The sequence below is a fragment of the Microcebus murinus genome, chromosome X (genome assembly GCF_040939455.1).
Source record: "Microcebus murinus isolate Inina chromosome X, M.murinus_Inina_mat1.0, whole genome shotgun sequence".
Taxonomy (NCBI): domain Eukaryota; kingdom Metazoa; phylum Chordata; class Mammalia; order Primates; family Cheirogaleidae; genus Microcebus; species Microcebus murinus.
Window position 1 is genome coordinate 5,722,276 of NC_134136.1, and position 13,389 is coordinate 5,735,664.

Consider the following 13,389-nt stretch of genomic DNA (forward strand, 5'->3'; position numbering starts at 1 on the left):
CATGAGCCACCGCCCCCGGCCCTGTTTAGTGTGTTTTTGTTGTTTGTTTGTTGCTGATTTGAGTTCTTTGTAGATTCTGGATATTAGCCCTTTATTGGATGTATAGTTTACATATATTTTCTCCCATTCTGTAAGTTGTTTATTTGCTCTGTTGATTATTTCCTTTGCTGTGCAGAAGCATTTTAATTTAATTAAGTCCTATTTATTTATATTTGTTGTTGCTGTATTTGCCTTTGAGGTCTTAGTCATAAATTCTGTGCCTAGGCTGATGTCTAAAAGCATTTTTCTTATGTTTTCTTCTATGATTTTTATGGTTTCATGTCTTTTATCCATCTTGAATTAATTTTTGTATATGGTGAGAGATAGGGGTCCTGTTTCACTCTTCTGCATGTGGCTATCCAATTATCCCAGCACCATTTATTGAATAGGGCTTCCTTTCCCCACTGTATGTTGTCTGCTTTGTCAAAGATCAGTTGGTCCTAGCTATATGGTTTTATTTCTGGGTTCTGTATTCTGTTTTATTGGTCTATGTCTCTACTATTATGCCAACACCATGATGTTTTGAAGACTGTAGCCTTGTAGTATAATTTGAAGTCAGGTAATGTGATGCCTCCAGATTTGTTCTTTTTGCTTAAGATTGCTTCAGGCTCTGTTTTGGTTCCAAATGAATTTAGGATTATGTTTTCTAGATTTGTGAAATGTGACATTATTATTTTGATGGGGATTGTATTGCATCTATAAATCACTTTGGTCAGTATGCACATTTTAACAATGTTGATTCTACCAGTCCATGAGCATGGGATAATTTTCCATTTGTTTGTGTCATCTACAATTTCTTTCATCAGTGTTTTGTAGCTTTCCTTGTAGAGATCTTTTATCTCCTTTGGTTAAGTATATTCCTAGGTATTTTATTTTCTTTGTAGCTATTGTAAATTACATTGAGTCCTTGATGACTCTCAGCTTGACTGTTATTTGTACAGAGATATGTTACTGATTTATGTGCATTGATTTTATAAACTGAAACTGTGCTAAATTTATTTATCAATTCTAGGAGTCATTTGGTGGAGTCTTTAGGATTTTCTAGATATAAGATCATATTGTCAGCAAACAGTTTGATAGTTTGATTCTTCTTTCCCATTTTGGATGCCCTTTATTTCTTTCTCTTGCCAGATTGCTCTGGGTAGAATTTCCACTACTATGTTGAATAGAAGTGGTGACAGTGGGCACTCTTGTCTTGTTCCCATTTTTAGTGGGAATGCTTTTAGCTTTTCCTCATTCATTATGATGTTGCCTGTGGGTGTGTAATATATGGCTTTCATAATTTTGAGATATGAGGTTTTTTTATCATGAAAGGGTGCTAGATTTTATCACATGCTTTTTCTGCATCTGTTGAGATGTTTTTGCTTGTGTTTATGTGGTAAATCACGTTTATTAATTTGCATATGTTGAACCATCCTTGTATCCCTGGGATGAAAACCAGTTGATCATGGTGAATTACCTTTTTGATGTGCTGTTGAATTCAGTTTGCTAGTATTTTGTTGAGGGTTTTTGCATCTATGTTCTTAAGGGATATTGGTCTGTAGTTGTCTCTTTTTGTTGTGTCCTTTCCTGGCTTTGGTATCAAGGTGATACTGGCTTCATAGAATGAGTTAGGGAGGTTTCCATCTTTCTTGATATTATGGAATAATTTCTGTAGGGTAAGTAGAATTCAGCTGTCAATCCATCTGGTCTATGGCTTTCTTTTGTTGGGATATTTTTTATTACTGCTTCAATCTTGCTGCTCATTATTCGTCTGTTCAGGATTTCTGTTTCTTCCTGATTCAGGCTTGGGAGGTTGTGTGTTTCCAGGAATTTATCCATTTCCTCTAGATTTTCTCGTTTGTGTGTATAGAGGTTTTCATAGTATTCACAGATGACACTTTGTGTTTCTGTGGTATCAGTTGTAATGTCTCCTTTCTCATTCTGATTCAGCTTATTTAAGTCCTTTCTTTTCTATTTCTAGTTAATCTGGCTAGTGGTCTATGATTTCTTTTCAAAGAAGCAACTTCTTGTTTGGTTGATACTTTGTGGGGGCTTTTTGTTTGTTTGTTTGTTTGGTTGGTTGGTTTCCATTTCATTTAGTTCTGCTCTGAGCTTTATTGTTTCTTTTTTTCTGCTGGCTTTGGGTTTGGTTTGTTCTTTTTCTAGTTCTTTGATATGTGACATCAGGTTGATAATTTTGTGATCTTTCTGTCTTTTTGATATAAGCATTTAAGGTTATGAACTTTTCCCTTTGCACTGTTTTTAATGTATCCCATAGATTTTGAAAGCTTGTGTCTCCTTTGTCATTCAGGTTGAGAAATATTTAGATTTCAATCTTAATTTCATCATTAATCCAAGGATTGTTCAGCAGCAGGTTGTTTAATTTCCATGACTTTGTGTAGATTTGAGAGTTTCTCTTGGAATTGATTTCTAGTTTTGTTTCACTGTGGTCTGAGAAGATACACAGTGTGAATTTGAATTTTTTGAGACCCATTTGTGATCTAAGAGACTTATTGTGGCCTAAGATATGATCAATCTTGGAAAATGTTTCATGTGCTGATGAGAAGAAACTATATTCAGTAGTTTTGGGTAGAATGTTCTGTAAATATCTATTAGTTCCATTTGTTCCAGAGTCCTATTTTAAGTCCAGTGTTTCTTTATTGATTTTCTGCTTCAATGATCTGTCCAGTTTTGTCAGCGGGATGCTGAAGTCCCCAGAAATCATGATGCTACTGTTTATTTCTTTGCTTATATCTAGTAGAATTTGTTTTATGAATCTGTGAGCTCCTGTGATAGATGTATATATATTTAGGATTGTTATGTCTTCTTGTTGAATTGCTCCCTTTACCATTATATAATGACCGTATTTGTCTTTTTTTTTTTTTTTTTACCATTGTTGATTTAAAGTCTATTTTATCTGACATGAGAGTGGCTACATCTGCTCCCTTTTAGTTTCCATTTGCATGGAATATTTTTTCCATCCCTTTACCTTGAATCTGTGTGAGTCCTTATGCATTAGATGGATTTCTTAGAGACAGCATATACTTGGGCTATGATTTTTCATTCATTCAGTCAGTTTGTGTCTTGTAAGTGGAACATTAAGACCGTTCATGTTCAGTGTTAGTATTGACATGTGGGGTACTGTTCTGTTCATCACGTTGGATGATATCTTGTTTTGTTTTCCCTCTTGTGTTATTATTTTATAAGAGGTGTAAGCTATAGCTTTTCAGTGTTTTTACACTGGTGGGTATCTATTGTGCTGTTCCCCGTATTGTGCACTTTTGGGTATTTCCTGTAGGGTAGGTCTAGTAGTGACAAATTCCCTTAGTGTTTGCTTGTCTGGAATAGTCTTTATTTCCCCATCAGTTATGAAACTTAGTTTTGCAGGATACAGAATTCTTGGCTGGCCATTGTTGTTTAAGAAGACTAAAAATGGGGCCCCAATCCCTTATGGCTTGTAAGGTCTTCGCTGAGAAGTCTACTATTAGCCTGATGGATTTTCCTTTGTAGGTTAGTTGTTGCTTTCATCTTGGAGCTTGTATAATTTTTTTCCTTCATTTTGACTTTGGCCAGGTTGATGACAATGTGTCTTGGAGATGTCCTATTTGCTATGAATCTTCCAGGTGTTCTATGACCATCTTTTATCTGGATATCTGAATATCTGGAGATAGCAGAGAAGTTTTCCTCAATAATTCCATTGAATAGGTTTCCATGCTTTTTGCTTTTTCTTCTCCCTCAGGGATGACTATAATTTGTATATTGGTTCACTTCATATAGTCCCATATTTCTCTGAGTGAATTGTTCATTCTTCTTCATTATTTTTTCTTCATCTTTGACTGAGTTAGTTCAAAAGCCTCGTTTTCAAGCTCTGAGATTCTTTCTTCTGCTTGGTCTAGCATGTTGTTGAAGGCTTCTGCTGTATTTTGAAATTCCTTAAAATGGCTCTTTCATTGCTTTAAGTTCTGTTATATCCTTTCTTATGTTGTCTGTCTTGTTAGTGACTTTTTCAGTTTTTTTTTTTCATTCATGTCCTGAAATTTTTGTGGGGGGCTTCTTTGTGTTGATTTGGAACTTTCTCTTCAATGCCATTTATATTACTTGCCATCCATATTCTGAATTCCAGTTTTGACATTTCAACAATTTCCTTTTGGTTGCAGTCCATTGCTGTGGATCTATTGTGATCCTCTGGGGGTGTCAAACTAGCTTGTTTTGTCATGTTGCCAGAATTTTTTGTTGGTATCTTCTCATCTGAAACTTCTTGTCTCAGTTCAGAGTAGATAGGTTTGTGGCACATCTGTTCTCCTGTGCTGGGAACTTTCTTACTTAGAAGAAGGAGAAGTCCCTAGATGGCACTTTTGTGTCCTTTTCCGGAAGATTGATCCAGCAGGAGAGGGATGGATGCACTGAGAACCTGTATTGCAGCTGTTCAGTGTTGTCCCATTCCTCTGTGATTTTCACAGTCCAAGCTGGTGCTGGATGATCTTTGTGTGAAGTTGTGAGTTTGTTCCCCAGACTACTGTTAGATACTTGAGTGGGGGCTGGGTGAGTCCCTCCCCATGGAAGCTGGTATTGGGGGATGTTGCTCCCTGCGTGCAGTGGCAGCTGGGGTGGGCAGCTGCTGGGGCCTTGGGGCTGTGGCCATGGTGTCAGGTGGCAGTGGGGCAGCCTGGGTGCATAACCTGGGGGCCAGGAGCAGTGCAAGAGCCTCAGGGGCAGATCCATGGGGTGAGGCAGTTGGATAGGCACCTCAGGGGCATGGCTGTGGGATTCATAGGGGCAGGGCCTTGGGGCCGAGTGGCAGTATGGGAGCCTCGGGGGTAGGGCTGGCCTGCCAGGTGGCTAGGGCTCTTTTCCTGTGCAGGTCCCACTGAGGCAGTTGCCATAGGGTTTCTCAAGTGATGTCAGTGGCACTTGTTCTGTTCAAATCCCCTGTGGGATGGAGGGATGCTTGGCTCCCTGTCATGGGGTACACAAGAGCGTCTCCTCTCCCTGCACCCATCCCCCCCAGCCTGGCAGAGGCAGTGTGGAGGTAGTTGCAGCAAAACCAAGCCCTAGTCCAGGTGCTCTGGACCTGAGAGCTCAGAAGGTCATCAGTTGCAGCAGCCTGGGAACAGAAGCCACCATTTCCCTGCTGTGTCTGTTCTCTGGTACAATGTCACTGCACAGTCTTCCAGCAGCTCCCTGATCAGTCTTGTGGTCTGTGATTGTGGTGGGGACTCCTTCATAGCTCAGGTCGCAGTATGTGCTGGGGGAGCCAGGATCCCCAGGGTTCTCTCTTCCTATCTTTCCCCACATGTGGATGCCTCTTCCAGATACCTTCCAATCTTTCCAAGTAGGTCACCCCCTTTCCCCTCTACTTCTCTGTCTCCCATTACTTCTCTGATAATTTACAATGCTCTCTCCAAGAAGGTCCATCCATAGGTGGGCATCTACTTGCAACTTTCGATCCTCTCCTTGAGAGCAGCATGCACGGGCTGCTTCTAGTTTGCCATCTTCGCCCAATACCCCTCTTTGGATATTTTGGATAACAGTACTTTATCATATATGTCTTTTGCAAATATTTTCTCCCAATCTGTGGCTTATCATTTCATTCTCTTAAATGTCTTTCACAAAACAGAATTCTTAACATTAATGAGTCCAGCGTATTAATTATTTCTTTTATGCATTGTGCCTTTGGTGTTGGATCTAAAAAGTTATTGTAATGTAGTTTTATTGATCGTGACAAACATACTACTCTGGTGCAGGATGTTGATAGTGGGGAAGTTGTGCATGTATGGAGATAGGGAGTATATTGAAATGCTCTGTACTTTCCACTCAATCTTATTGTCAACCTAAAACTGCTCTAAATATTAAAGTTTATTAGTAATAATTTAAGAAAAATTGTCAAGCTCTACATGAAGCTAAGTTATCAAAATTATAAATAACTTTATAATCAGAGTTAACAAATTCATTATCATATACAAGGTCATCTAGATTTTTTTCTTGCATTATCTTCCAGGAGTGTATAGTTTTGGTTTTACATTTAGGTCTGTGATTTATTTTGAGTTTATTTTTGCGAAGGGTGTAAGGTCTGTGTCTAGATTCATTTTTTGGCATGTAGATGTTCCAGCACCATTGGTTGAAAAGACTATATTTGCTCCATTTTATTGCCTTTGCTCTTCATTAAAGATCAGTTAATTATGTGAGGCTGTTTCTGTGCTCTTTATTCTGTTCCATTGCTGTATTTGTCTTTTCATTTACCAATAACACACTGCCTTAATTACTGCAGCTTTATAGTAGTGAGTGGTGTCAGTCCGCCAACTCTTTTCTTCCCCTTCAATATTGAGTTGGTTATTTTGTGTCTTTTGCCTCCATGTAAACTTGAGAATCAGTTTACTGATTTTTTACCCGTAAAATAACTTGCTGTGATTTAGATTGGAATTGCATTGAATCTACATATCAAGTTGGGAAGAACTCATATCTTGACAATATTTAGTCTTCCTATTCATGAACATGGACTATCTCCCCATTTATTTAGAACTTTGATTCCTTTCATCATAGTTTTATAGTTTTTCATCATAGAGATCCTATATACCTGATGTTAGATTTATATGTAAGTATTTAATTTTGGGAGGTGCTAACATAAATGATAATGTGTTTTTTAAAAGCACTTTATTGATGATTGACATAAAAGGACATATTTAATATACACAATTTGATGAGTTTAAGATAAACATGCTCCAAAAATGTGGAAGGCTTCATAAATCTGCATGTCATCTTTGCACCAGGGACATGCTCATCTTCTCTGTATTGTTTCAATTTTAGTAAATGTGCTGGCAAAGCAAGCACAATAGTAATGTTTTTGTTTGTTTGTTTTTTGATACAGAGTCTCACTTTGTTGCCCAGGCTAGAGTGAGTGCCATGGCGGCAGCCTAGCTCACAGCAACCTCAAACTCCTGGGCTCAAGCGATCCTCCTGCCTCAGCCTCCCAAGTAGCTGGGACTACAGGTGTGAACCACCACGCCCAGCTAATTTTTTGTTTCATTTTTAGTTGACTGGCTAATTTTTTCTATTTTTAGTAGAGATAGGCTCTTGCTCTTGCTCAGGCTGGTCTCAAAGTCCTGAGCTCAAACAGTCCTCCCACTTCAGCCTCCCAGAATGCTAGGATTATAGGTGTGAGCCACTGTGCCCAGCCACTAATGTGTTTTTAATTTCAAATTCCACTTGTTCATTGCTGGTAGGTAGGAGGGCAATTGGCTTTTGTATATTAATCTTGTATTCTACAACCTTGCTATTATCACTTATTAATTCCAAGAATTTATTTGTTGATTCATTCAGATTTTCTACATAGATGATCATGTCATCTGTGAACACAGGCAGTTTTATTTCTTCCTTCCAAATCTGTTTACCTTTTATTTTTCATTGCATCTTTCAGTAAGAAAGATCTTTCAGTAAGATGTTGAAAAGCAGTGGTGAGAAGGGACATCCCTCCCTTGTTCCTGATCTTAGTGGGAAAGCTTTTGAGTTTCTCACCATTAAGTGTGATGTTAGCAGTAGGTTTTTTTGTAGATGTTCTTTATCAACTTGAGGATGTCCCCTGTATTCCTAGTTTGCTGAGAATTTTTTTTTTATCATGAATGAGTGTTGGCATTTACATCAAAAGCTTTTTCTGCATGTATTGGTATAATCATGTGATTTTTCTTCATTATCCTTTTGATGTGATGGATTTTAATTACATGAACTGATTTTTGAATGTAGAACCAGCTTCTCATACCTGGGATAAATCCCACTTGGCTATGATGTATAATTCGTGTCATACATTATTGGATTCAGTTTGCTAATATTTTGTTGAGGATTTTTGCATATATGTTCATGAGAGATATTGGTCTTGTGTTTTCTTGTAATGGCAATGTGTTTGGTTTTGGTTTTAAGATAATGCTGGCCTCACAGAATGAGTTAGGAAGTATTCCCTCTGCTACTATCTTATGGAAAAGATTGCAGAGAATTGGTATAATTTCTTCCTTAAATCTTTGGTAGAATTTACTAGTGAACTCATCTGAACTTGGTGCTATTTTGGAAAATTATTGTTAATAATTACTGATTTAATTTATTTATAGATATATTCCTGTTCAGATTGTCTATTTCTTTTTTGGGTGAATTTTGACAGACTGTGTCTTTCGTGGAATTCACTCATTTCATCTAGGCTGTTGACTTTGTGGGCATAGAGTTAGTTGTTCATTGAATACTCCTTTATTATTCTTTTGATGTTCATAGACTCTATAGTGATGTCCCCCCTTCTTTCATTTGTAATATTAGTAATTTGTGTCCTCTTTCTTTTTTTCTTAGCCTAGCTAGAGGCTTATTGATTTTATTGATCTTTTCAAAGAATCAGATTTTGGTTTTATTGATTTTCTCTAGTGAGTTCCTGCTTTCAATTTCATTGATTTCTGCTCTTATTTTCATTATTTCTTTTCTTCTGCTTACTTTACATTTAATTTGCTCTTTTCTGGTTTCCAAAAGTAGAAGCTTAGATTATTAATTTTAGGTCTTTCTTCTATTCTAATATATACATTCAATGTTATAAATTTCCTTCTAAGCATTGCTTTTGCTGCATCCCAAAATTTTTGATAAGTTGTATTTTAATTTTCATTTAGTTGAAAATACTTCTTATTTCTCTTGAGATTTCTTCTTTGACTCATGTGTTATTTAGAAGTACATTGTTTAATCTCTGAGTATTTTTGAATTTTTCAGATATCTTTCTGTTATTGATTTCTAGTTTAATTCCATTGTGGTCTGAGAACAGACATTGTATGATTTCTATTCCTTTAAACTTGTGATGGTATGTTTTATGGCCCATAAGATAGTTAGTGTTAACTAACTGTTGTCAGACTTGTCTTCACTGAGCCTCCGATAATTTGTCAATTACAATTCAGGTTTTCCTACCCCAGTACTGGTTTCTGCTTGTGAGTCTCTGCTCCCATTAGTTGTAATTGTCTGTATCTGTTTGTCTCCAATTTTGAGGGTTATGGTTTGTTCTGTGACCTGACTTTTCTGATCTAAGAAGAGTTGTTTTTTCAGTATGTTGAGCTTTTTACTTGTTAGGATGGAGTAGTGACTTCTAAATGCCTTACATGCTAAACCAAAAACCAGAAGTCAATCATTGGTTTTCTAAAAATAATTTTCACCAGTTTTATTGGAGAGTCAGCTTCCAGAGCTCCTCACGCTGTCATGCTAGAAGAGGAACCTGCCACTTCATTTTATTGCTGAATAATATTCCATATTATAGCTATACTACATTTTATTTATCCATTTACCAGTTGATACACATTTGGGCTGTTTTCACTTTTGGGATATTATGACTAATGCTGCTGTGAATATTTATGTAATGTGACCTGTTTTTACCCTTTGTTGATGGTATTCTTTCAGCACAAAAGGGTTTTGTTTTGTTTTGTTTTGTCTTATTTTGAGACAGGGTCTCACTCTGTTGCCCAGGCTGGAGAGTGCAGTGGCATGATGATAGCTCACAGCACCTCAAACTTCTGGGCTCAAGGAATCCTGGTTCAGCCTCCCAAGTAGCTGGGACTACAGGCACACACCACCATGCCCAGCTGATTTTTTTATTTTTAAATTTTTTATAGAGAAAAGGTCTCAGTATGTTGCTCAGGCTGGTTTCCAATTCCTGGCATCAAGCGATCTTCCTGCCTTGGCCTCCCAAAGTGCTAGGATTACAGGCATGAGACATCATACCCAGCCAAAAGTTTTTAATTTTGATGAAGTCCAACTTAATCAGTCTTCTCTTTTTTCCTTTTATTTTTGATGTCTTATGTAAGAAATCAGTGCCTAACACAATACCATGAAGATTTGCTTCTGTTTTATTCTAAGAGTTTTATAGTTTTAGCTTTTAAATTTTGTCTGTAATCTTTGAGTTAATTTTTTTGTGTAGGGCCTCAGACGGAGGTCCTGCTTCATTCTTTTGCATGTGGCTATATGGTTGTCCAGAATCATTTGTTGAAAAGACTTTTCTTTCCCCATTTAATTATCTTGGCATCTTTGTCAAAAGCAAGACCAATAACTTTAGTATTTATTTATGATATCTCAGTTCTATTCAGCTGATCTGTATATCTAGTCTTGTGCTCATATCATGCTGTTTTGATTATTGTACCTTTGTAGTAAGTTTTGATATTGGAAAATGTGAGTCCTCCAACTTTGCTGTTCTTTTTCAAGAATGTTTTGGCTATTCTTGGCTCCTTTTATTTCCATATGGATTATAGGATCAGCTTGCCACTTTCTGCAAAATAGAAAGCTGGAGTTTTTATTAGGAATTATATTGAATCTGTACATCAGTTTGGGCATATTGCCATTTTAACAATATTAAGTTTTCTGACACGTGAACATGGCATGTCTTCCCATTTATTTATATATTTTGAAATTTCTTTCAACAGTGTTTTATAGTTTGAGTGTGAACTTTTCACTTCTTTTGTTAGATTTATCGTTAAATTTAACAATTCTTTGTAATGCCCTTGTAAATCAAATTGTTTTCTTAATTTCATCTTGAAATTATTCAAGCTAGTGTATAGAAAGAAATACATTAGCTTTTTTAGTATTGATCTTGTATCCTGCAACCTTGTTGAATTCATTTATTAGTCCTAATAGATTTTTAGTGGTTTTGTTAGGATTTTCTGTATACAAAGTCATGTCATCTGCAGATAAAGATAGTTTTACTTCTTCTTTTTTAATATTTTCTCTTTTTTTTGTTTCTTTTCTCTTTTTTATTTCAGAATTTTACAGGAGCACATACATTTTGGTTACATAATTTGCTTTTGTACAGTTTGAGTCAAAGTTGTAAGGGTGCCATTCACCCAGTTAGTGGGCATTGCACCCATTAGGTGTGAATTTACCCATCCCCTCCTCCCCCTCCCACCTACTTGATTCCCTTGAGTCTTATGTGCACATAAGTGTTGCACATAGGATTAGTTCCTATTTAGTGTTGAGTACATATGGTGTTTGTTTTTCCATTATTGCAATACTTCACTAAGAATGGTCTCCAGTGCCATCCAGGTTGTTACAAAAGATACTAGATCACAATTTTTAATGATTGAGTAGTGCTCCATGGTATACATATACCACCTTTTATTAATCCACTCATGTATTGATGGGTACTTGGGTTGTTTCCACATCTTTGCAACTGTGAATTGCACTGCTATAAACATTCGAGTGCAAATGTCTTTTTTATAAAATGTCTTTTTTTTTCCTTTGGGTAAATACATAGTAGTGGGATTGCTGGGTCAAATGGTAGGTCTACTTTTAGTTCTTTGAGGCATCTCCAAACTACTTTCCATAGAGGTTATACTAGTTCGCTGTCCCACCAACAGTGCATGAGCGTTCCTTTCTCTCCACATCCATGCCAGGATCTGTTGTTTTGGGCCTTTTTGATAAAAGCCATTCTCACTGGAGTTAGATGATATCTCATTATGGTTCCTTTCTTTTCTTTTTCTTTTTTTTTTTTTAACCTAATTACCCTGGCTAGAACCTCCTTTACAATGTTATACAGAAGTGGCAAGAGCAGGCATCATTGTCTTAGGGGAAAGCGTTCAGTTTTTCACCATTAAATATGATACTAGCTGTGAGTTTTTCATAGATATCCTTTATCCAGTTGTGCAAGTTTCTGTCTATTCCTAGTATGTTGAGGGTTTTTATCATAAAAGGGTGTCGGATTTTGTCAGATACTTCTTTCACATCTATTGAAATGAACATATTGTTTTTGCCCTTTATTCTAATGATTGTTAATTCACTTTCAAATGTTAAACCAATCTTAAATTCCTGGAATAAATCTCATTTGTTCGTGGTGTATAATCCTTTTTATATGTTGCCGGATTTGGTCTGCTAGTGTTTTGTTGAGGACTTTTGCATCTATATTCATAAGGGATATTGGTCTGTAGTTTTCTTGTGATGTCTTTTTTTGGCTTTGTTATCAGGATAATGCTGGCCTCACAAAATGAGTCTGGAAGTGTTAGCTCCTCCTCTATTTTCTGGAAGAGTTTTTGAAGTATTGGTGTCAATTTTTCTGTATATATTTTGTAGAATTCATCAATGCGGCTATCTGGGCTTCGATTTTTTTGTAGAAAGTTTAAAAATTTACTAATTCAATCTCTTTGTTATAAGTCTATTCAGATTTTCTATTTCTTCTTGAGTCAGTTGTAGAAGTTCTTTCTAGGAATTTGTCTATTTTATCAAAGGTAGCTAATTTGTTGCCATATAGTTTATAATATTTGCTTATTTTGCTTTTTATTTCTATAAGGTCAGTAGTGATGAGTCTTTTCTACTTTTCTTTTGGTCAGTCTAGTTAAAGATTTGTCAGTTTCGTTGATTTTTTTTTTCAAATAATCAACTTTTGGTTTTGTTGATTTTCTCTATTCTTTATTTCATTTATTTCCTCTGTGTTTTTTATTTCCTTCCTTCTTGCTTTGGATTTAGTTTGCTTTTTTCCTCTAGTTTCATGAGCCTTTTTTGCTTTTTATGTTTTCTGTATGTCTCACATCTTTTAGTTCTTCTGTTCCTCTTTTACTGCCTTCTTTTGCATTCAGTAAATATTTTCTAGTGTAGCATTTGAATTCCTTTAGCCACTTTTAAACTATATTTTTAAAGTTGTTTTCTTAATTTTTGTTCTAAGGCTTATGATATACATCTTTTTTTCATATTGAAAATGCCATCCTTTTTTATTTTTATTTTTTTACAATATACATCTTAACTTGTCAGAATCTACTTCAGATTTGTACTAAAATTACTTCCAGCAAGATACGGCAACTTTATTTTATATTATTTATATTATTTCCTTTCCCTCTCCAACTTTTGTGCTATTATTATTATAGGTATTATGTCCATGTATGTCACAAATCCAACAATACCCAATTACAATGATTACTTTATATAATCTTATGTCTTTTTTTTCTTTATATAATCTTATGTCTTTTAAAGAAGCTAATAGAAGAAAGGAGAGCACAAATATATTTATAGAGCTTTAAAAATACTAACCTTCTTAATTACCATTGCTAGTTCTCTTTGTTTCTTCCTGTGGATTTGAGTTACTATCTAGTGTCATTTCCTTATTCCAACACCCCTCTGTTCCCAACCATCTCCCAACATATTATATTTCTATATATCACATGGAAAACAATGCAATGTTATAAATATTGTTTATGAAATTGCTTTTAAAATCTGTTAAGAGAATAGAGAATTCTGTCTTTTGTCATTGCCTACATAATTACCTTTACTGGAGGTCCTTGATTATTTGTGTGAATTTGAATTGCTGTCTGGTGTCGCTTCCTTTCAGCCTGAAAAACTTCCTTTAGTACTTTTTAGTTTTTCTTTTTTCTGGGAATGTCTTTATTT

General features: G+C 35.8%; 1 protein-coding gene and 1 non-coding gene across 2 annotated transcripts in view; one reads left to right on the top strand and one right to left on the bottom strand.

The window, feature by feature from the left end:
• Nucleotides 1-13,389, top strand: part of NHSL2 (NHS like 2) — a 259,324-nt gene that overhangs the window by 64,425 nt on the left and 181,510 nt on the right. The gene's annotated exons all lie outside the window — the stretch shown is intronic.
• Nucleotides 6,743-6,849, bottom strand: LOC142866043 (U6 spliceosomal RNA). Its single transcript, XR_012916115.1, has one exon. It is a non-coding gene; the product is annotated as a U6 spliceosomal RNA (small nuclear RNA).